Below are 25715 nucleotides of genomic sequence, written 5' to 3' on the forward strand. Positions count from 1 at the left end.
GGTTGGGTGTGTATAGTGTGTTACCTACCAGTTGCTCTGATAATGCAGATTGCGTATCTCTAATTTAGACCTTTCTTTTTCTGAGTTGATAGTTTTTTTTTTTTCTTTAAATAAAAAAGGCATTTCTAAAAGGAGAGTGACCTTGAATATTAAAATTTTACAAAAACTTTTTCATGTACAGTCCTATGAGTTTTAACACATGCCTAGATTCTTGTAACTATCACCGCCATTAACAATGTACAGAATAATTCCAACACCCCAAAGAATTTCCTCATGTTACCCCTTTGCGGTCAGCCTCCCCTTCATTTTTAACACTTGGAATTATTTTTTTATTTTTTGGCCACCACGCGGCTTGTAGGGTCTTAGTTCCCTGACCAAGGGTTGAACCCAGGCCCTTGGCAGTGAAAGTGCAGAGTCCTAACCACTGGACCGCCAGCGAATTCCCTGGATTTATTTGTTTTTTTAAAGGGAAAGTCTCTCATGCATAGAATATGTTAGAACTTGGAATAAGTGGATAATTGATCAACCTAATTGTTGGTTTTCTTCTAGAAATATAAATGAAAGAATTCCAGTCTTCAACATAACGGGTTTACATGCAATAAAGCAATAAACTTTGTAGATGGAGGAATGTTTAAAAGGCTTTAAATTAAAAAAAAATTATTGTATAACTTCTGGAACCTGTCAAGTGAGGCAAATCCCATGATGTCAAGTTACAATAGGGAGCATCTAACAAAGAAATTTGGAGGCGAAGTCTGTGATAAAATCATAAAGGATGGCATAACATATCTTCTCATGTGTCTTTGATAAACCCAGAATCCCATTTACTGCAATCGCAGGGTAAGCTAGGGTAAACTGGAGATTAATTTTGCCAAGGATTATGTTATGAAGTCTCAGCTTTTCTCTCTTCTCTCTCTCTAGCATTGTCACCTCTGCTAGACTATCCATTTTATTCCAGCACTTAGTTGTTTCAGGTATTCAACTCTCCTAGGGTTTGAGGGAAAGATGTGCTATCTTTATAGCTATGGTGTATTGCAAAGGTAGCTTTCCATTATTCGTTTAACTTTTTTCCAGCCTAAAGCAGTCAATAATTTAGAAATTCCTCATTTCCTCAAAAAATTTACACATCCTTCCCCTGAGTCCTGGCTCCATGATCTATCTTTCCCCTGCTTCTTCACCAAGAATGTATATTTCCTTATTTTCTTGATTATTTAAAGTAGGTCACCTGAGGTTATTATCGGTTGAGCCTTTAATAGGGGGAATTTACCGCCAAAATAAAGAAAGTTAATCTGGCAGTCCCCTGTGTTGTGGTATTGTTAGAGCACAGGTCAGCAGCTCACAATCCCCTACTGCAAACCCTGGAGGGACTGCTGCATCCCTGACCCTGTAGCTTGTCTCCTGCTGCTCTGGCTACTTGGGAGACCACCGGGCAAATGCTCATTTGCCTTCAATGGAAATGCGAACCTGATTATCCATGCCTTCAGGAGGAGGATTATGTGGATTAAAAGAAATCCATGGGTAATCCAGAAGCTTTATTTAAACTGCAGTTTAACCACATTCCTGACCATAGTTTTTCTTTGCATTTCTAATAACTAATTTATAATATTTACCAATTTCATGTTTACCTCTTTGTACCGTTTAGAAGTAATGGTAGTTATGAAGTAGAGAATATGTGGGAAGGGACAAAGGAGTTAGATAATCTACAGGCATTGCCCCACATAACTTGGTGTTGACTGGATGGTTTAACCAGTAAGGTTTAGTAATGCTTACTAGACCTTGAAGCCCTGAATTCCATGAATTCCTTACCTGCTGAGCCACTGGAAGAAATTTGAGGTGACTGTCAACAAGAGGCCAAACTCCATTTTGAGACATTTGTACTTTGCTAGCTTAAATGATTGAGCTTTTGTGATTTAAATGAGTATTGCAGATTGTCAGAATTATAAATTTACTGCAGTTTGAAGTTCTCTTTAATGTTTATTTAATCACTTAACCTGTTAAACATTTTCATAGGAGTTAAAATGAAGACCTGTTTGAAATAGAGGTGCTCATTTCTTGTAGCCAGGCCGCTATTTACTACCTCTGACATGTTACTTACATGTAGTTACACAGTAACTAATTTCTATTAAATAGTTGAAATATGGTCATTTAAAATTGCTTATTCTTGAACTACTGATTTAGTGTAGATCTTGTATTTAGATATCATACTATTAAAATCAGTGTTTTCCTCTGACTTTATAAATCAATACAAATTGCTGCCCTTATGTTATCTGAACACAAATTTATTTAAAACTTATTTCTGCAGTTGTATATTTTCAAAAGTTAGGTTTCATGTTTATCAGCTACATGGACATCATTCCTCCAATGAGATTCATTGTAGTTAATTATTAGAGGCATGTCCTGGGGAAAACCAACTGGAATTCTCTTAACACACTTGTTTTTTGCACTGTGAGCCTAAGGAAACATCCATAGAAGATGGTTGTTGATTTTGGACAATGTTATGATCAATTATAATTATTTTATTTTTGTTCTTTTGATGGCTGTGGAAATTTCACATTTTCATTGGAAATCATTAGTTCTTAACTCTTGATGTACTTTACTCAACATTCCATTATTAAATTATTAAAATTTTCCCTAACTGAGAGGCTTCTGGGTTTTAGATTCTCATTCTACCTACAAGGAATGTCGTGTGTGTGTGTGTGTGTGTGTGTGTGTGTTATAGAGAACTATATATTGCTGTACCAACCAGTAACAATTGTTTTACCTTTAACTTATGAAGAATTTACTATCTTCTCCTTGAGAGCCAGGCAATTATTTTTTGATCAGTGACTTCTTTAATTCTATGTATTCTATTGTTACCTGCTTCCTTTTATCAATATGTTCTTTTGTCATTTAAAGCTGTGACTGTCAATATAGCCTATTAGAAAAACTCCTCTGTGTGATTTACTATATAGGATTAAACTATAACCAAAGTTAACATTATTGAATGCTCACCTATGTGTCAGATTATGCTAACTCCTCTTTGTGCATTATTCATTTTATCTTCATAACAAACTTGTAATGAAGGTACTAATGATATCCTCATTTAAGAGATGAGGAGGGCTCCCCTGGTGGCGCAGTGGTTGAGAGTCCGCCTGCCAACGCAGGGGTTCCGGGTTCGAGCCCTGGTCCGGGAAGATCCCACATGCCACGTAGCAGGTAAGCCCGTGTGCCACAACTACTGAGCTCGCGAACCACGGCTGCTGGGCCCACGTGCCACAACTACTGAAGCCTGTGCCTAGAGCTCGTGCTCCACAACAAGAGAGGCCACTGGAATGAGAAGCCCACGCAGCGCAACAAAAAGTAGCCCCCGCTCGCCGCAACTAGAGAAAACCTGCACACAGTAACAAAGACCAATGCAGCCATAAATAAATAAATTTATTAAAAAAAAAAAAGAGATGAGTAAACTGAAGCTTTGGGAAGTTAACATGCCAGGTGGCACATAGCTTTTAAGTGGGAGAGTCAGGTTTTGAACTCCGGTCTGTATGACTCTAGAATTTATGCTTTTGCTTATTTATTTATTTTTAAATTTATTTTTTTTGAGGAATAGGTGATTTACAATATTATATGTTTCAGGTGTACAACGTAGTGATTCACAATTTTCAAAGGTTATACTCCATTTATAGTTATTATAAAATATTCCCTGTCTTGTACAATGTTCTCTTGTAGCTTATTTATTTTATACATAGTATTTTGTACCTCTTAATACCCTACCCCAGGAGTCCCCAACCCCCAGGCCACAGACCGGTAGTGGTCCAAGGCCTGTTAGGAACTGGGCCGCACTGCAGGAGATGAGTGGCAGGTGAGTGAGCAAAGCTTCATCTGCAGCTCCCCATGGCTTGCATTACTACCTAAAGCATCTTTTGCATTATGACCTGAACCCCCTCCTGCCCCCCACCCCCGTCCCTGCCCTGGCCGTGGAAAAATTGTCTTCCACGAAACTGGTCCCTGGTGCCAAAAAGTTTGGGGGCCGCTGCCCTACCCCATCTTGCTCCTCCCCCCTTCCCTCTCCATACTAGTAACCACTTGTTCTCTATATCTGTAAGTCTTTTTTCTTATATTCACTAGTTTGTTTTAATTTTTATATTCCACATATAAGTGTTATCATACAGTATGTCTTTCTCTTTCTGACTTATTTCACTTAACATAATATCCTCGATATCCATCCATGTTGTTACAAATGGCAAAATTTTGTTCTTTTTATTTATAACGGAGTAGTAATCCATTGTATATATATATATATATACACCACTCTTCTGTATCCACTCATTTGTTTATGGACACTTAGGTTGCTTCCATTTCTTGGCTATTGTAAATAATGTTGCTGTGAACACTGGGGTAGAATTTATGCTTATAGCTGATTGCCTCAATAGTTTTTTTATTTGTTAGGTCCTTCAGAGGAAGGTTGAAAGAGACTATATATATATATATTTTTCTTTTTTTTGAAGAGGGCTCTTTCCTTTCTTATTTTTTTAATTAATTAATTTATTTTTGGCTGTGTTGGGTCTTCGTTGCTGTGCGCGGGCTTTCTCTAGTTGTGGTGAGCAGGGGCTACTTTTCATTGTGGTGGCTTCTCTTGTTGCGGACCATGGGCTCTAGGTGTGTGGGCTTCCGTAGTTGTGGCTCGTGGGCTCTAGAGTGCAGGCTCAGTAGTTGTGGCGCATGGGCTTAGTTGCTCCGCGGCATGTGAGATCTTCCCAGACCAGGGCTCAAACCTGTGTCTCCTGCATTGGCAGGCAGATTCTTAACCACTGTGCCACCAGGGAAGCCCGAGATTATATAAGTTTAAAGTGTTGCTTTTTAGTGTAATAATCACCACCTTCATTTTACAGTACCTGGGTATTTGAAAACAGGAAGCAATTTTCTAATCATTTAAGCATTAACTTTCACTCACTACTCTTAAACAAGTTTCTATGTGTATAGTCCTGTTTTATGGATTAGAGTTAAGAGTTAAATAATGAATTAGTTATGTGATATAGTGTACCTTAAAAAAAAAAATTTATTTATTTATTTTGGTTGCACCGGGTCTTAGTTGCGGCATGCGGGATCTTTAGTTGGGGCATGTGGGCTTCTTAGTTGTGTCATGTGAACTCTTAGTTGTGGCAGGCATGTGGGATCTAGTTCCCTGACCAGGGATCAAACCCCGGCCCGCTGCATTGGGATTGCGGAGTCTTACCCACTGGACCACCAGGGAAGTCCCATACCTTTGTTTTGAATGTAAGATGAGCTTTTTCTTTTCCCTTGGCTTTACAATTGGACTGTGGTTTTGTGGTTTGTCATATATGTGTAAGTAACAAAAATACTTAATGTATGACTTTGTATAGTTAGAGGTCCTAGTCCGCTTGTGTAGATCATCTCTACAGATTTTTTTTTTTTTTTTTTTTTTTTTGCGGTACGCGGGCCTCTCACTGTTGTGGCCTCTCCCGTTGCGGAGCACAGGCTCCGGACGCGCAGGCTCAGCGGCCATGGCTCACGGGCCCAGCCGCTCCGCAGCATGTGGGATCTTCCCGGACCGGGGCACGAACCCGTGTCCCCTGCATCAGCAGGCGGACTCTCAACCACTGCGCCACCAGGGAAGCCCTACAGAGTTTTAAAATAAGAAAACACAGTTTTTTTTTTCCTCTTCTGCTTAGGAAATTTGTTTGGGTGGTATATTAAAACATGTTGCTAAGCTTGATCCTAAATTATTGGGAATAGAGGAAGTTAGACATAAATTTACTTTTTTTTTCATAAATTTACTTTGAATAAATGAACCAGTAGACTACAGTTGTTAATCCCTTAACTTAAAAAAATAGTGAATTGAGAAGCATTAATACTATTTGGCCTTTTTTTTCATATTCACAGGAGAAAGGAATGTGAGCATTAACATTACATCTACCATTAGTAGTACTCAGACACATAGAAGGAGATGCACAGGACACAATGGAGGTTTTCTTTCTAACTCTGGAGCCCAGTTAACTTGTTTCAGGCAAATTTCTGGTTGTGATGCCATTATAAGCCATTATGACAGCACGTCCAATCTGCAAATGGGGGATTTGTGATTATTTTCTTTACAGCTGAAGAGTTGAGCTCTTACTGGGTATGCCTCTTCCCATAGACAAGCCGTGAGTGGGCTCAAATTGGGGCAGGTAGGTCACTTTTCCCTCTTAGAAGTCTGAACTTTTTTCTGTTGACAGTAATCTCAGTGACTCACAAATGTTATTTTAGTTACCCACTTCGCCTTTAACATTATTTCCCAAATTGTGTATTATTTTACAAAATAAAATGCAAGCACTTAGAACAGGAAAATCCTATCTTATAAATTCCATAATAATTGTTTTGAGCTAATCACTATTTTAAATTCATTTATAAGCAATGGTTTCTATAGATGAGAACTGTGTAGTTACAAAATTACAGGTATTCTTTCGTCATTCCTGAGTGGGTGTGGAGACCTAAAGCCACCGATGTATTATCCATTTTGAAAATGAACTATTTAATAACTTAAGAGAAGTTTTGGACTGACTACATCTAGTTAGTTGTATGCTGAGGTTGGGATCTGATTTTAGTAAAGGAAAATATTTTTAAGGAATACAATCCTTCTTGAAGTCTTCGTATATTGACAGTGTCAATAATGTTTGCCTTAAAATGTAATCTTAAAAGGTAGCAATTTTTTTTTTTAGAAAATTGCTAAGGTCATTTTATTTTTAAAATTAATTAATTAATCTTATTTTTGGCTGCATTGGGTCTTTGTTGCTGCACGCGGGCTTTCTCTAGTTGTGGTGAGTGGGCTTTCTCTAGTTGTGGCAAGTGGGGGCTACTCTTTGTTGTGGTGTGCGGGTTTCTCATTGCGGTGGCTTCTCTTGTTGTGGAGCACAGGCTCTAGGCACGTGGGCTTCAGTAGTTGTGGCCCGTGGGCTCAGTAGTTGTGGCCCACGGGCTCTAGAGTGCAGGTTCAGTAGTCGTGGCACATGGGATTAGTTGCTCCGTGACATGTGGGATCTTCCCGGACCAGGGCTTGAACCTGTGTCTCCTGCATTGGCAGGCAGATTCTTAAAACACTGCACCACCAGGGAATCCCTAAAAAATTTTTTTTAAATTTTTGGCCGTGCCACGCAGGTTGCGGGATCTTAGTTTCAGGACCAGGGATCAAACCTGCGCCCTCGGCAGTGAAAAGCGTAGAGTCCTAACTGGACCACCAGGGAATTCCCTGCATTATTATTTAAAATGGAAAAATTCTTTATTTTTTAATGTACAAAGTTGTTTATTTTTTTCAGGAATTTAAAAATACATACCAGTTTAAACTGAATACATGTTAAGTTAGTGTTTTATTTCCCAACTATGCAGTTGATATTATAAGGAAGTGCTCCATTCAGTTAAAACCTAATGAATAACGTCAACTTTTTCTGGCTTACTTTTCTGAAAATAATTGGTACATAAACATATAATTTAATCCTTTTTATTATTTATTTATTTTTATTTTGGCCATGCTGTGTGGCTTGCAGGATCTCGGTTCCCCAACCAGGGGTTGAACCCAGGCCATGGTAGTGAAAGCCCGTAATCCTAACTACTAAGCCACAAGGGAACTCCCTAGATGCAGGCTTTCTGAAAGGATACCCCCAAACTGCTATACGTTGGTTGCCTCTGGGGAGTGTAACCTCGGATGCTGAGAGACATTTGTGGTAGGGAGACTTTATTGTATATCCGTTTGTGCTTTTGAATTATGTGCTTTTGAATTTCCTTTTGTGATTTTGAATTTATGTAATCAATGCATGTAACTACAAAGTAAAGAAATTCAGCTATTTTGATGATTAAAAAGGTAATTTTGTAAGGTATTACAAAATTAAACACAGTGGACACTCTAATGTTTAAGTATCATTAAAGCTTAAGAAAATTGTATTTATTCTGTCTTCTACATTGACTTGTATTATACCTGTACAATTAATGCATAGGTGGGTAAGATGGAGGTCTAACCCTGTGTTAGGCATATTAATAATGATAGCCAGGGTTTTTGGAATGCTTACAATATAGCAGGCACTTTGCTAAATCCTTTATGGTGGCATTGCTTGTTTGCTGCTTTCCCTCTGAGGGAAGGGCTACTATCAAGAATATTAATTTTTGGGGCTTCCCTGGTGGCGCAGTGGTTGAGAGTTCGCCTGCCGCTGCAGGGGATACGGGTTTGTGCCCCGGTCCTGGAAGATCCCACGCCGTGAGCCATGGCCGCTGAGCCTGCGCGTCCGGAGCCTGTGCTTAGCAACGGGAGAGGCCACAACAGTGAGAGGCCCGCGTACCAAAAAAAAAAAAAAAAAAGGAATATTAATTTTTCGTTTCAATTGTTACCTCTTTCCTGTATTGAGCTGTCAAAAGCAATTTTAGGGCTTCCCTGGTGGGGCAGTGGTTAAGAATCTGCCTGCCAATGCAGGGGACACGGGTTTGAGCCTTCCGAGAAGACCCCACATGCCGTGGAGCAATTAAGCCCGTGTGCCACACTACTAAGCCTGCACTCGAGAGCCTGTGAGCCACAACTGCTGAGCCCACGTCCCACAACTACTGAAGCCCACGCGCCTAGAGCCTGTGCTCCGCACCGAGAAGCTACCACAGTGAGAAGCCTGCACACCGCATCGAAGAGTAGCCCCTGCTTGCCACAACTAGAGAAAGCCCGCATGCAGCAACGAAGACCCAATGCAGCCATAAATAAATAAATTAATTAATTTAAAAGAAAAGTAATTTTAATATCAAATCCTCACTGGTGGCAGTTCTCAGATTTATTCACATTTTGCTACACACCAGGATCCAAATCTATTAGTCTCTTTGAAGGAGATATCAAACCGATCCAGAATGAGCAGGATAATTATTTTAGTCAATAGTTTCTACTCCATACGCTTCAATCTTTTTATCAGACTGCTTTAGTAGCTATTAAAATTTGTCTGAAATTTAAAGAATAGATTAATTTGGTTGCCTCTAATCATCAGATTATTTGGAGAATTGCTCAACTGTCCCTTGATTGCATTTGTACAAGTAGCCCAAGATCCTTGGAGTAGAATTATAAAATATACTTCTGTGATCTGAGGGCAGACTTGGAAGGATTCCCTTCAAAGGTAGGGAGACAGGGAGGGGAAGTATTACAATATATGCAGTCCAGAAGAGCAGTGAGGGATGCTTAACTATGACAGTGGGTTTGAGAAGGGGAAATTTGCATTAGAGAGATAGTGAACATTTTTTTTAAAGATTTATTTATTTATTATATATTTATTTAATGTATTTTTGGCTGCATCGGGTCTTAGCCGCGGCATGAGGGATCTTCGTTGTATTGCGTGGGCTTCTCTTTAGTTGTGGCATGCAGGTTTTTGCTTCTCTAGTTGTGGCGCACAGGCTCCAGGGCGCAGGCTCTGTAGTTGTGACGCGTGGGTTCCAGAGCACGTGGGCTCTGTAGTTTGCAGCACGTGGGCTCTAGTTGAGGTCTAGTTGAGGTGCGTGAGCTCAGTACTTGTGGCATGTGGGATTAGTTGCTTGGCGACGTGTGGGATCTTAGTTCACTGACTAGGGATTGAACCCGCGTCCTCTGCATTCATTGTAAGGCAGATTCTCCACCACTGGACCACAAGGGAAGTCCTGATATTGAACACTTTGCAAGTTACTGGGTTTCTAGAAGGAATAGAAACATCAGGAGGAGCAGGAAAGTTTCTTAAATTTTGTTTAACAGGACTGTGTTTAGGTACATATATGTGTGTGGTGTGTAAGAGATTCACATTTTGGGTAATTTCTTCTGTTAGGAAAAGTAATGCTTTTAGAAAAAGATAACACTCCTGCTACTTTCAAGTTTTATTAAAAAAATAAAGTTAATGGGAATTAGCTTATAGGTACATTTCACCTTTCCTGAAATGTCCTTAGTTATTCAGTAACCATATGCTAGTTGTAAAAAATTCAAATAAAGAAGGAAAGTACAAGAGAAAGTGAAAGTCCCCTTTCAGACCTTTCTACTCCAACCTCCTCTGTTCTCCCCATTCCCATTGCTCTCCTCAGAGATAATTATTATTATTTTTTTAACATCTTTATTGGAGTATAATTGCTTTACAATGGTGTGTTACTTTCTGCTTTATAACAAAGTGAATCAGTTATACATATACATATGTCCCCATATCTCTTCCCTCTTGCGTCTCCCTTCCTCCCACCCTCCCTATCCCACCCCTCTAGGTGGTCACAAAGCACGGAGCTGATCTCCCTGTGCTGTGCGGCTGCTTCCCACTACTAGCTATTTTACGTTTGGTAGTGTATATATGTCCATGCCACTCTTCCACTTTGTCCCAGCTTACCCTCCCCCACCCCGTATCCTCAAGTCCATTCTCTAGTAGGTCTGCATCTTTATTCCCGTCTTGCCCCTAGGTTCTTCTGACCATTTTTTTTCTTTTTCCTTTTTTTTTTTTTTAGATTCCATATATATATGTGTTAGCATACGGTATTTTTCTCTTTCTGACTTACTTCACTCTGTATGACAGTCTCTAGGTCCATCCACCTCACTACAAATAACTCAGTTTCGTTTCTTTTTATGGCTGAGTAATATTCCATTGTATATATGTGCCACATCTTCTTTATCCATTCATCTGTCAGTGGACACTTAGGTTGCTTCCATGTCCTGGGTATTGTAAATAGAGTTGCAGTGAACGTTTTGGTACATGACTCTTTGAATTATGGTTTTCTGAGGGTATATGCCCAGTAGTGGGATTGCTGGGTCGTATGGTAGTTCTACTTTTTAGTTTTTTAAGGAACCTCCATACTGTTCTTCATAGTGGCTGTATCAATTTACATTCCTACCAGCAGTGCAAGAGGGTTCCCTTTTCTCCACACCCTCTCCAGCATTTATTGTTTGTAGATTTTTTGATGATGGCCATTCTGACTGGTGTGAGATGATAAGAGATAATTATTGTTATACTCAGGCATATAGCCTGCATTCCTTTCTCTGTACATTTTCATATCTATCTATGTATCTATCTATCTGTTTTCCTGGGTTATCTTTCCTTTATTTCTTTGGCAGAAAGTAGTAGGTACATGTATATTTTCTTAATTCCTCATTTACAAAGGTAACATATTACAGATATATAACTTATTTTAAATAGGATCATTTTACATTTTCTATAAGTATCTCTTTTATATTTGATTGAAGTTTACCAAGACAGTTATCATTTTTGACTTTAACACATATTTTTCCAGTTTATTATTATTATTATATTTTGCGGTACGCGGGCCTCTCACTGTTGTGGCCTCTCCCTTTGCGGAGCACAGGCTCCAGACGCGCAGGCTCAGCGGCCATGGCTCACGGGCCCAGCTGCTGCGCGGCAATGTGGGATCTTCCCGGACCAGGGCACGAACCCGTGTCCCCTGCATCGGCAGTTGGACTCTCAACCACTGCGCCACCAGGGAAGCCCCCAGTTTATTATTTTTCAAAATTATTTTTTTGGCTGCGTTGTGTCTTCTTTGCTGCACGCAGGCTTTCTCTAGTTGTGGCGAGAGGGGCCTACTCTTCGTTGTGGTGTGCGGGCTTCTCATTGCGGTGGCTTCTCTTGTTGCAGAGCATGGGCTCTAGGCACGTGGGCTTCAGTAGTTGTGACTCGTGGGCTCAGTAGTTGTGGTTCGTGGGCTCTAGAGTGCAGGCTCAGTAGTTGTGGCAAATGGGCTTAGTTGCTCCGCGGCATGTGGGATCTTCCTGGACCAGAGATTGAACCTGTGTCCCCCTGCATTGGCAGGCGGATCCTTAACCACTGTGCCACCAGGGAAGTCCCCACATATTTTTCTAACACCTATTTATGTTTTCAGATTTGTGCTACACAGACTTTTTCCTTAAAGAGATTCTTTGAAATCTGTTCAAGTTGGGGAGGGGATATGTGAACAGGGGAAACCTGGAGACACAAATGTGATTGGCTCTTGGATTGGAAGAATCAACATTGTGAAATGACTGTACTATCCAAAGCACTCTGCAGATTCAGTGCAATCCCTATCAAACTACCAGTGGCATTTTATACAGAACTAGAACAAAAAATGTTACAATTTGTACGGAAACATAAAAGACCCCGAATAGCCAAAGCAATCTTGAGAAAGAAAAACAGAGCTGGAGGAATCAGGCTCCCTGACTTCAGACTCCACTACAAATCTACAGTAATCAAGACAGTGTGGTACTGGCACAAAAACAGAAATATAGATCAAAGGAACAGGATAGAAAGCCCAGAGATAAACCCACGCACATATGGTCACCTTATCTTTGATAAAGGAGGCAAGAATATACTGCGGAGAAAAGACAGCCTCTTCAGTAAGTGGTGCTGGGAAAACTGGACAGCTACGTGTAAAAGAATGAAATTAGAACACTGCCTCACACCATACACAAATGTGGTTGGCGAAATATCATTTAATCTCCTAGGTTCTCAGAATTTAAGAGGAGACTTAGGGATCACTTAGTTGCTAGACTAGGAAACTGGGTCTCTTGTGTTTATTGTTCAGGAGGAATATCTCCAGTGTTCTGTGTTTCCACTTACATAGAGTTTCACTCTCTGGAACTCTGGTGAGAAGATGGAGATAGAAGAATGGATGATATAGTACCATTGCATGGCTTTAGGCATGTTTTTTTAACCAAGCAGCTATAGAGTAGTTGCTTAATGGATCTGTGTCAAGCTGGAGGGCTTTCAGACTCACTGAAAGATATTTTTCATTCAAATTCTTAACTTTTTTGGTTACATGATAGATACTACTTTCAAAATTTGAAACACCCTTCCTCTCTTCTGTACAGGCAACCAAAGCCATCAGTTTCTCATACGCCCTTCAGAGAGATTTTGCTTTTTCCAGTATATACATGTGTATGTATTCTACTCTTCCACACACTGTTTATGTAAATATCATATTCCCTTCTTTTAAATTACATAAATAATTAGTAGAGGTTGGAATTATGGACAGAAAGGGAAACTGATGTATATTGTACCATGAATGATAGCTAGCCTTGACCTACAGAGATAATATGCATAGCTCTTTAGTTGATCTGTATAAGGTATTCTAAGACCAGTTATTACTTCCTTCATCCATTTCTGTACTCAGTAGACTTGATTCAGTTTTGCTTCTGCATTTCTGTCACTAGGTATATGTGAAAGAATTCTGTACTTTTTTCTTTTTTCTATATAAACACTTAATCCTTTCACTTCATTTTTTTTTAATTTTTATTTTACTTTTTGACTGCACCATGCAGCATGCGGGATCTTAGTTCCCTGACCAGGATGGAACCTGTGCCCCCTGCAGTGGAATCTCAAGAGTCTGTTAAGTGCTGGACTGCCAGGGAAATCCCCTCACTTCATTTCTTTATTTTTTTAATTTATTTTATTTTTCAATTTGAAAGCAGTCACTGTTTATTTATTAACTGACCAGATTACAAAAATAATCATGGTAGATACCTTAGTTCATCCTTCTTATAAGTCTGTTGATCTGGTCTTCCCTGTTGCCAGCATCTCCACCTTCTACAAAATGGGTAGTCTTTTTCTTCATTCCACCTCGTGGAGAAGACAATTTGAAGGGCCACAGGAAGTTGTTTTTTTCTTTGAAACGTTTTCCAACAGTATAGATCTCATGAATCAGATCCTCCATGCAGATAATACCGTATTTGCCAAGAGATCGAGCAATCAACACGTTATCCGTCAGGGCAGTGTGCTTCTTGTTGATTTTGCCGTAACCGCGCTTGTAGATCAGTTCATTTACTGACTTCAGGTTTGGGTACCTCCATGCAGTGTATGGTTCCACAATTCTCAGCATGTTAATTGAAGCCTTGTTGAGCTTCACAAAGGTGCCATTGAAAATCTGACGGAGGCAAAGAAGCTGCAACACCTTTCGAACCTTTGGGCTCACACCATTGATACCTCTGATCCTGATGACAAACGTCAATTTGGGTTCCGCGGGTACGTAGAAGTTGCCAGCTTTTCTTGCCATCCTAGCCATTCGAATTTCAGTTCTCTACATCTGCCAGTATTCCTTGTGATAGCGCTTAGCTTTTTCATAGATAAGCTTCTCCTTGCCTTTCGAAGCATCTTCTGGGCAATTTTCTTTCTCAGGCGCTTGATCTTAAGCTCTGCAAAATTCTTTCGCTTTTTCTTAAGGGTTTCTGGCACAGCAGGAACCTTCTTTTTCTTCTCCTCAGCACCTTCCATGGTTCCAGCCGGGAAAGAGCCATTTCTTTATTTTTTGTTATATATTTAGTAAGCAGTTACTGTCTACTATCTGTGGAGCCTGCTGCTGTTTCCTCCCCTCCCCCATTTTTTCTGGCAGCAGCTTTATTGATATATAATTTGCGTATAATACAGTTCATCCATTTCAATTGTACATTTCAATTTTTTTTGTATATTCAGAGTTGTGCAAACCTACCAAAATCAATTTTAGAAAAATGTTATCACCTCAAAAAGGAACCTTTTAGCTGTCATTTTCAATCCCATCCTTGCTCCCAGCTCTATGCAATGAATCATTTATGTCTGTATAGATTTGCCTGTTCTGGATATGTCATATAAATGGAATCATAATATGAGGTCATTGTGAATGAATTCTTTATCATGTTTTCAAGGTTCATCCATATTGTGGTATCAGTACTTCCTTTTAATTGCTGAATAATTCTGTTTCCTTTTTCAATTTCACTAATAAATGTGTTTTGCTACGTATTAGGGCTGTTAATCAGGGGTATCCATGCCCTAGGTTTTCCTTCTGTGTATCACCTAGTTGTTAACATTTTGCTGTGTATTGATAAATCTCTAATAGTATTGGCAAAGAGAGGGAAAAGAGTGAGCTGTTTGTTAATATCATTGGCAAGTGTTTTATTTTAAAAGGAGTGTGAAACTTGGGAATTACTCTTGGATTTAATTTTTCATGTTTTTTTCCCACAACCCCTAGTATTTGTTTATTTTTCTCGGGAGAAGGATTTATTACTTGCACAAGTAAGGAGAACACTGGGGGTCTTTTCCAAAGCAGTGTCTCTTCTATTATTTATTATTTAATAAATTTATTATTTATTTGAGCTAATAAATACTGTCTATAATATCTCCACTTGAACTTAAATTAAGGTAGAAGATAGTCAGATGTAGAATTATAGTGTTGGAAAAGAGACAGTTTCATATCTGGAGCACTCTTATTGTGAAACCCAGTACAGACTAGTCTCCTGTAAAGAGTTTCACAGAACACCTTGAGTTGCCTTAATTTAATCTCAGGTATTTTGTGGTGTCCCCCCCACCCCCACCCCCACCCCCACATGGCTTGTGGGATCTTAGTTTCCCGTCCAGGGATTGAACCTGCGCCCTCAGCAGTGAAAGCTGGAAGTCCTAACCATTGGGCCGCCAGGGAATTCCCAGTATTTTAAATAGTGATTTCTGAGTTAATCTATCAGGCATCAAAGAACATTTAACATATGTTGTTTTTTATAAAGAGATTGGTTCCTGAAGTGTTTTGTTTTTGTTTTTGTTTTTTTGGCTCTGATGGGCTTTTTCATGAATAGACAGGAGGTTTTTTTTCCCCCCACATAAGTATTTTAAGATCTTTTTCAAGAACATGAGAAGTATCTCTTTAGCCAGATGGTGTCTCTGTTGAATTTTCAGGAGATGGAACTGGTGTGGTAAGAACTCATGAGTAGGCTTAGTTGTCTTGATGCATCACTGCTCAAAAGTGTGATCCCAGTGCCCGTTGCCATGCCCACTGTTACAGCCTTCAGAAATCAAAAGTTAATAATAAGAAAATATGGGTTTGTATTTTGTCTTCATTTTTCTATTAGTTCTTTTTATTGTATTTTAGGAAAGTACTGGATTGCTTCAATTGTGGGGGAACCCCACTAGTTCATTACTACTGACAGTTTGAAAAGCACAAGGAATTGTCAAATGTCTAGGCTCCAGCTTTCAGGGAGCCTCTGGTTACGTGGATTTAGGTTTTCAGGATTTTATTTTATTTTTATTTTTTTCAGGATTTTATTTTATTTTTTGCGGTACGCAGGCCTCTCACTGTTGTGGCCTCTCCCGTTGCGGAGCACAGGCTGTGGAAGCGCAGGCTCAGCGGCCATGGCTCACGGGCCCAGCCACTCTGTGGCATGTGGGATCTTCCCAGACCGGGGCACGAACCCGTGTCCCCTGCATTGGCAGGCGGACTCTCAACCACTGCGCCACCAGGGAAGCCCAGGATTTTATTTTTAATTGAAATTTTAATTGAGATAATTGTAGATTCATATGCAGTTGTAAGAAGTAATAGAGGTCTCTGTATACTTGACCAGGTTTCCCCCAGTGGTGACATTTGTAGAACTATAGTATAGTATCATAACCAGAATATTGACATTTATACAATCTACTAACATTATTCAGATTTCTCCAGTTTTACTCGTACGTGTGTGTAATAAGTTCTACACAATTTTATCACCTGTGTAGGTTTTTGTGTGCACCACCACAGTCAAGGAACCTAACAGTTCCAACGCCGTAAGGATCCCTTGTGTTGCATGTTTATAACCACATCTACCTCTAGCACCCACCCTGCCCACCTCCATTCCCCACTGTGGTTCTTTATGTAAATGAAATCATTCAGTATGTAACCTTTTGAGATTGGCTTTTTTCACCTGGCATAATTCCCTGAAGATTCATCCAAATGCTGCATGTATTAGTAGTTTGTTCCTTTTTATTGCTGAGTAGAAGTCCATGATATGGATGAACCACAGTTTGTTTAACCATTCACCTGTTGAAAGATTTGGATTGTTTCCAGTTTTTGGCTGTTAAAAATAAAGCGAGTATGAACATTTGTTTTTTGTGCGAACATAAGTTTTCATTTCTTTGGGATAAATGCCCAAGAGTGCAGTTGCTGAATTGTATCGTAAATGCATGTTTAGCTTTTTATAAGAAACCGCCACAGTCCCTTTTATCATACAAGAACTAACTGAGAAGCCTTCTCTAAACAGATGCTAGCTGCAATATATAAACAAATCCTAGCTGAGCTGCTGTTCTGGTTGAAGTAAGCTTAGAGTTCCACCTGCTTGATCACCACCCAGGGACTGTGCCAGCCTTGTCTGCTCTCTTTACCCAGGCTGGAACGCAGAGCTGGACAGGTGAAGTCACTTTAAAGAATTAAAAAAGAAATCAGAAGTGATTTTAGGCTTGTTACTGGCAAAACTGGTATTGGAACTCAGGTTTCTTTCTCTTTTTTTTTAAACTTTTATTTTTATTATTTTTAAAATACGTATTTATTTATTTTGGCTGCACTGCGTCTTAGTTGCCGCATGCGGTATCTTTAGTTGCAGCATGCGTGTGGGATTTAGTTCCCTGATGAGGGATTGAACTTGGGCCCCCTGCATTGGGAGAGTGGAGTCTTACCTACTAGGCCACCAAGGAAGTCCCTGGAACTCAGGATTCTTGATACCTAGTTTTTGTTGTCTTTATAAATCAGTTATACTTTCATATGTATGGTTTGAAGGATCAAATAGTCCTCCAAGGTTTGTTATCAAAAACAATAGCATTGGGCGTCCCTGGTGGTGCGGTGGTTGAGAATCTGCCTGCTAATGCAGGGGACACGGGTTCGAGCCCTGGTCTGGGAAGATCCCACATGCCGCGGAGCAACTAGGCCTGTGAGCTACAACTACTGAGCCTGTGCGTCTGGAGCCTGTGCTCCGCAACAAGAGAGGCCGCGATAGTGAGAGGCCCGCGCACCGCGATGAAGAGTGGCCCCCGCTTGCCACAGCTAGAGAAAGCCCTCGCACAGAAACGAAGACCCAACACAGCCAAAAATAAATAAACTAAATAAACAAACAAAAAAAAACCAATAGCATTTTTTGAGGGTCTATATAGTATCCAAACAGTGTTTGAAAGTAATGATACAGTCCTGTCCAGTTGGTTTAAAACTTGTGTCTAGGGCTTCCCTGGTGGCACAGTGGTTGAGAATCTGCCTGCTAATGCAGGGGACACGGGTTCGAGCCCTGGTCTGGGAGGATCCCACATGCCACGGAGCAACTAGGCCCGTGAGCCACAACTGCTGAGCCTGCGCGTCTGGAGCCTGTTCTCCGCAACAAGAGAGGCCGCGACAGTGAGAGGCCCGCGCACCGCGATGAAGAGTGGCCCCCGCTTGCCGCAACTAGAGAAAGCCCTCGCACAGAAACGAAGACCCAACACAGCCATAAACAAATAAATAAATAAATAAATATAAAAAGAATAACAACCCAAGCCAAGCTGTAGATTTATTTTAAAACAAACAAAAAACTTGTGTCTAAATTGTCATCAATGGCACATTGTAAGCAACAGCATTAATAAAAGTATAACTTCACAAAAGACAAAAACAAACAAAAAATAGCATTCTGCTGCTCCACTCCCATCTAAAGTAATTGTACCAGAGCATTTACCATTAACATATATATATTATTTGGTACTGAATTATGTTCCTTTTATTTCTACTTTATAATACTTAGGACTGTTCCTAACCTATACATATTTAAAATTATGTTTAATTTGCATTATTTGTAAATTATGTTTCAGAATGTTAAAGGGATATTATGAAATAATTGTTATTTTAAAAAAAGGGAGCACTGGGTCTGACGTGACTGCAAACCCGAGGGTAGGTGGGATGTGGTGGTGTGCAGCACAGGGGAAAACTTTGGTGACAGGGAGCCTGGCATCTTGGAGAAATGAAAAAGGAGGCCATATATAGCTTGAGAGGGGAGGGAAAGGGAGAGATGTGTAGAATAAGGGATATATAGGATGAGTTCAAGAGGGAGGTAGAGTCTGTGTTGGACCTTGTAGGAAGAAGCTTGGAGATTTGTTTGACTAGAACAAAAGCTGGGGTGTTGTGAGGTATGGAGTTGTTTGACCAAGCGAAATTATATCTGAAATGGACTTTAAAGATCATGTAATTTAACCATCCCATTTTACAAATAAGAAAATGAAAGTTAAGGGAACCTTCCCAAGGTAAAACAATTAACAGATGAGCGGGAGCTTGAAATTGATGGTGTTAGTTCATTAGTTTGGGAGCATTTCAGGTTTTGAGCAAGAGAATTCCAAGATGGAGGAGATGGCTGGATGGCTGTGTGCAGGCTGGAGGTAGTGGGGAATGGTCATCTGCAAAGTCAGGCCCGTGATTTTATCCTTTGGTTAAACAGAATCACTAAGTACGAGTTCGTTCTTGACTTATGCTCAGTTATTTAATAGTTTTGTGTGTTAGTGTGCTTGTCTCCCCTTCTAGATAGTATGCCCTCTACTTTTACTTCCCATACATGCTGGCTCAATAATTTATTTTTAAGTAATGAGTTTTACACGTATGTTCCCCCAGCATCAGGATATAAATTGGGCCACCAGCTTACTAGAATCTTCATTTCTTCTTCCTGCATTGACTTTTTACCTAGTTATATATTTTAGTTCAATAGAATAAATGGTTACCTGCAAAGATTAGTTCATGTTCTCTATAGCAAAGCTCTTCTCTAGCAACCGTACTTTAAAATAATACTGAAAATCAGGAAATAGGAACTCTGTGGTTGAGATCTTGTTCAGAAGATTTTTTTTTTTTTCGTTACGCAGGCCTCTCGCTGTTGTGGCCTCTCCCGTTGGCAGAGCACAGGCTCAGCGGCCATGGCTCACGAGCCCAGCCGCTCCGCGGCATGTGGGATCTTCCCGGACCGGGGCACGAACCCGTGTCCCCTGCATCGGCAGGCGGACTCCCAACCACTGCACCACCAGGGAAGCCCCAGAAGATTATTTTTATGAATTTATTTATTTGGCTGCACCGCATGGCTTGTGGGATCATAGTTCCCCGACCAGGGATTGAACCCGGGCCGTTGGCAGTGAAAGCTTGGAGTCCTGACCCCTGGACTGCCAGGGAATTCCCCAGAACATTATTTTTAAAACAGAGTTTAGGGCTTCCCTTGTGGCACAGTGGTTGAGAATCTGCCTGCTAATGCAGGGGACACGGGTTCGAGCCCTGGTCTGGGAAGATCCCACATGCCGTGGAGCAACTAGGCCCGTGAGCCACAACTACTGAGCCTGTGCATCTGGAGCCTGTGCTCCGCAACAAGAGAGGCCGCGACAGTGAGAGGCCCGCGCACTGCGATGAAGAGTGGCCCCTGCTTGCCACAACTAGAGAAAGCTCTTACACAGAAACGAAGACCCAACACCGCCAAAAAAATAAAAATAAAAAAATAAGAGATTACTATTAAAAAAAAGAGTTTATGTGTACTTAATTCTCTGTATTATTAGCCATGTTTTGGTCCTACACTGGTGGCATTATGTGCTCACCCAGGTTAGGTGAATAGGCTCTCAAGAATCCCTGGTACTATTTCGTGACTCAGAGTGAATGCAGGCCCATTGTTACTAAGCAAGTAAGTAATAGTCTCCAAGGAGACAACCACCTTCCGGCCTTTAACTTTTATTTATTTTTTAATTAAAATTTTATTTATTTATTTTTTATTTTCATCTGCGTTGGGTCTTTGTTACTGTGCGTGGACTTTCTCTAGTTGCGGTGAGCAGGGGCTACTCTTCGTTGCAGTGTGTGGGCTTGTCATCGCGGTGGCTTCTCTTGTTGCAGAGCATGGGTTCTAGGTATGCAGCCTTCAGTAATTGTGGCAGGCGGTCTCAGTAGTTGTGACTTGCAGGCTCTAGAGTGCAGGCTCTGTAGTTGTGGCGCACGGGCTTAGTTGCCCCGTGGCACATGGGATCTTCCCAGATCAGGGATCTAACCCATGTCCCCTGCATTGGCAGGCCGATTCTTGATCACTGTGCCACCAGGGAAGTCCCTATTTTTTTTTTTTTTTTTTTTGCGGTACGCGGGCCTCTCACTGCTGTGGCCTCTCCCGTTGCGGAGCACAGTCTCCAGACGTGCAGGCCCAGCGGCCATGGCTCATGGGCCCAACCGCTCCACGGCATGTGGGATCCTCCCAGATTGGGGCATGAACCTGCGTCCCCTGCATCGGCAGGCGGACTCCCAACCACTGCGCCACCAGGGAAGCCCCCTATTTTTTAAAATGTTTTAAAAAATTAAAAAAAATTTTTTTGAAGTATAGTCAGTATACAATATTATATGTTACAGGTGTACAATATAGTGATTCATAATTTTTAAAGATTATATTCCATTTATAGTTATTATAAAATATTGGCCATATTCCCTTGTTGTACAATGTATCCTTGTAGCTTATTTTATACATGGTAGTTTGTACCTTTTAATCCCCTACCCCTATCTTGCCCCTCCCTACTTCCATCTCCCCACTAGTTTGTTCTGTATATATGAGTCTGTTTCTTTTTCATTACATTCATTAGTTTGTTGTATTTTTTAGATTCCACTTATAGGTGATATCATACAATATTTCTCTTTCTCTGTCTGACTTATTTCACTTAACATAATGCCCTCCAAGTCCACCCATGTTGTTGCAAATATCAAGATTTCATTCTTTTTCATGGCTGAATAGCATTCCATTGTGTGTGTTAGGTTGCTTCCATATCTTGGCAATTGTAAATAATGCTGCTATGAACATTGGGTGTGTCTATCTTTTCAAATTAATGTTTTTGTTTTTGTTCTGATATATACCCAGGATTGGAATTTCTGGATCGTGTGGTAGTTCTATTTCTGTTTAACTATTTTATTTAGATACATATTTATTTTTAATAGTTGATACATGCATATCATATAAAATTTAAAACAAATACAGTGAAATGTAAGTCTTCTGCCTCTCCTCATTCTCAGGAGGAGATCACTCTTTTAAGTTTTTGTGTGTTGTTCCTTAGATAACCTATGCCTTTATGAATATACATACGCGTAAACCCCCACCCTCACAAATGGTAGAGTGGCATACTCATTGTTCTTTGTGTCTTTTCTTATTACTTAAAAAGATATTTGATATTATGGATCTGTAGTTTCAGAACGGCTTTATTCTTTTTCATGGTTTCTTAGTATTCTGTTGTATCAATATAACATAAATTTTCTCTATTTGTATATGAATTGACATTGAAATTGTTTCTAATCTTTTGGTATAGTTTTTGACTAGTTTTGAAGTGGCCAGATTTGAAATCAAGGTTTGCAAGGTATGTGTGGGCACAGAGAGAGAGAAGGGCCATTATAATGATTGAGACAAGGGAGGAGGATGAGTAGGAGAAAATCTGGAGAGCTAGGAGAATGAAGGAAGAGAAAAAGGAAGGAGAGAGGAGTAAAGGATAGGAGTGAAATAGCCCAGGTCTTTCCAAGGCAGATACTAAAACCAGCCTCAAGCTTTCTATTACTGTCTTGGAACCAGATGGTTCCAAGTTATTAGCCATGTGATCTTGGGCAAGTTATCTGTTCTCTCTGTGCCTCCATTTCCTCATTTGCAAAATGGGATAATAACACCTCATCATATGTTAATAACACATACAGCTATAGGTACAGCATCCATCCACATTGAGAAAGCTTTCTGCACCCTCCACCCCCAGCTTTGCTCTTATTCAGCCTTTTATAGCTCAAGTGTACTCCTCTACAAAACCATCTAGGTTGCACCAGGAGCCCCACTTCTGTATCCTGTACCTTTGTCTTAGATTTCACCTCATTCCTTTGAAATTCCCATATCTAATTATTTACCCCTGTCTGAGGGTGGGGAACCATCTGTTGTAGTGTCTTGTATAATTTAGTTTCACCCTGCAACCACCACTAAAATACTTAGCACAGTGCCTGGCATATAGTAGGCACTTGATAATGTTTGACCTAAACTGAAGAAAGCCTTGGGCCTTAGGAACATTGAACCTAGAGAAATGCTAATCTTTCCACCCTTTTCCCCACCGCCTAATTTTCATTCCCTGAGGCAACCGTTTTTCCTCGGTTTAGATAAACAAATATATATATATATATACACACACACATATATATACACCCCCACACATATTTATATATCTCCCCTCTTTAAAAGTAAAACAGTAGCATACTCTAAACATTGTTATGTACATTGTAGTCATCCCAAAAAGGAATGAAGTTCAATTCTGTGGGAACTTCACCCAAATGAAATTGTAAGCATTGTTAGGTTTTTGTGTAAGACTCTTGCTGGAGCGTGGATAGGTGTGATTGGTGAGTCTACCATCTATCAGTTACAGTGAGATTGTAACAGCATTTTTTCCTGCACAACAAAGAAGGTTTGTAAATAAAATTTTAACATTTTGAAAAAAAAGGTAGGTACCATTTAATTTTTTTTAAATTTTGAGATAACTGTAGATTCACATGCTGTTGTAAGAAATAATATGGAAGAATCCTGGTTACCTTTTACTCATATTTCCCCAGTGGTAACATCTTGCATAACTATAGAAAAAATCAAAGCCAGGAAATTGACTTTGATACAATCCATCCACCTTATTCAAAACTCACCAGTTTTACGTGTACTTATTTATGTGTGTATTTAGTTCTGTGCATTTTCATCACATGTATAGATTTGTGCGATCACCACCACAGTCAAGATACAACAGTTATATCACAAGCCTCTCCCATGCTACTTCCATCCCTCCCACCCTTTTTAACCTCTGGCAACCAATAATCTGTTCTCCATCTCTATGATTTTGTCATTTTTAAGAACGCTATGTAAGGAATTCTCTGGCGGTCCAGTGGTTAGGACCTGGCACTTTCACCGCCAGGGGCCCAGGTTCAATCTCGCTGTTTGTGGAAGTAAGATACTGTAAGCCGAGTGGCGTGGCCAAAAAAAAAAAAAAAAAAAAGAATGCTGTGTAAATTCTCTGGTATGTGACCTTTGAGATCGGCTTTTTTTCATTCAGAATAATGCCCTGAAGATCCACCCAAGTTACTGTGCATTATCAGTAGACATTCTCTTACATAGCCATATTATAGTTCTCAAATTTAGGAAATATAACATTGATAAAATATTATTATCTATAATCCATATTCCAGTTGTATTAATTATACTCTACACTATTGCCACCATTGCCCAGTCCAGTATCACATTATGAGTATGATTGTCAGGTCTCTGTAATTTTCTTTAACATGGAACAATTCCTTTTTTCTTGTCTGTAATAACTTTGATATATTTGGAAAATACAGATAAGTTTATGTTGTAGAATGTCCCTTTTTTGGGTTTGTTGTTCTTCATGGTTAGATCCAGATTATTCATTTTTGTCAGGAGAACCATGGAAATGATATTGTATATCCCTTAGCATATGCATGATGGCAGTTCATTCCATTGTTGGTCGTTTTAACTTTGATTACTTGATTAAAGTGATGTCAGCCTGATTCCTCCATTTAAAGTTATTAATTTTTGCTTTTGTCATTGATAAGTATTTTCGTGGGAGGATACTTTGAGTCCAAGTAAAGACCCTGTTTCTCATCAAACTTTCACCAGTGTTAGCATCCCTTGAGGGTTTTTTTTGTACCTGAATTATTATTATCATGGTTGCAAAATGGTGATAAACTTTTAAAGGCCAGCAAAAAGGCAAAGCTGACTTCCACTTGAGCATCCAGTTGACAAGTAGAAAAAACAATTCTTTCTTATATATATGTTAATAATATAAAAGCAAGCCTAAAAAGGCAAGGGGTAAATTGTATAGAAAAGGATAATAAATTTAGACCCTCCCCAAGAGTATAATTTTTAAGAGAAAAATGTTACAATAAGGGGTAATTCTTTTATTTTTTAATTTTAAAATTTTATTTATTTATTTTTGGCTGCGTTGGATCTTTGTTGCTGCATGCAGGCTTTCCCTAGTTGCAGCAAGTGGGGGCTACTCTTCGTTGCAGTGCGTGGGCTTCCCATTGTGATGGCTTTTCTTGTTGTGGAGCATGGGCTCTAGGCGCGTGGGCTTCAGTAGTTGTGGCTCGTGGCCTCTAGAGCTCAGGCTCAGTAGTTGTGGCACACGGGCTTACCTGCTCCACGGCATGTGGGATCTTCCTGGACCAGGGCTCAAACCTGTGTCCCCTGCATTGCCAGGCGGATTCTTAACCACTGCGCCACCAGGGAAGCCCAAGGGGTAATTCTTGAGAAGTTAAGATTGGATCGTGAATTACGGAATGACAAAAGCATGTTTGAGAATCTGAAGGCAGAGGTAGTTAAAAAAAATTTTTTTAGGACAATGTTAGGTTTACAGAAAAATTACAAAGATTGTCCAGAGTTCCCATATACTCTGCATCCAGTTTCTCCTATTATCAACATTACTGTGGTACATTTGTTACATTTAACAAACCAGTGTTGATAAATTGCTATTAACTGAAGTCCATATTTTATTCATATTTCTTTGGTTTTTACCTAATGTGTTTTTTCTGTTTTCGCATTTCGTCCAGGATACCACATTGCATTGAGTTGCTGTATTTCCTTAAAGATCCTCTTAGCTGACAGTTTCCAGACGTTCTTTATTTTTGAAGACCTTGACAGTTCTGAGGAATACTGATCAGGTGTTTTTGCACAGTATCCTTCAATTGGATCTCTCTTTATGATTTTAAAAAAATGATTAGACTGTAGTTATGACTTTTTGGGAGGAAGACTACAGAGATAAAGTGCATTTTCATCATATACTATCAACATGACTTACATTGTTGATGTTGAGGGTGATCACCTGGCTGATATGGTGTTTGTCAGGTTTCTCCATTGTAAAGTTATTGTTTTCTTCCCCTTTTCATCTTATGCTCTTTGAATGAAAGGCACTATGTGCAGCCCACACTTAAGGAGAGGGGAGTTGTGCTCCATCTCTTTGAGGGGGTTGTGTATCTACATAAATTACTTGAAATTCTTCTGCATGGGATAT

General features: G+C 39.9%; 1 protein-coding gene and 1 pseudogene across 3 annotated transcripts in view; one reads left to right on the top strand and one right to left on the bottom strand.

Moving 5' to 3' along the window:
- The window catches only part of PIK3CB (phosphatidylinositol-4,5-bisphosphate 3-kinase catalytic subunit beta), a 192377-nt gene that overhangs the window by 4868 nt on the left and 161794 nt on the right, over window positions 1-25715 (top strand). The window lies entirely within an intron of this gene.
- On the bottom strand, window positions 13401-14187 carry LOC115862048 (large ribosomal subunit protein uL30 pseudogene; annotated as a pseudogene).

This window comes from Globicephala melas, chromosome 4 (genome assembly GCF_963455315.2).
Source record: "Globicephala melas chromosome 4, mGloMel1.2, whole genome shotgun sequence".
Lineage (NCBI taxonomy): Eukaryota > Metazoa > Chordata > Mammalia > Artiodactyla > Delphinidae > Globicephala > Globicephala melas.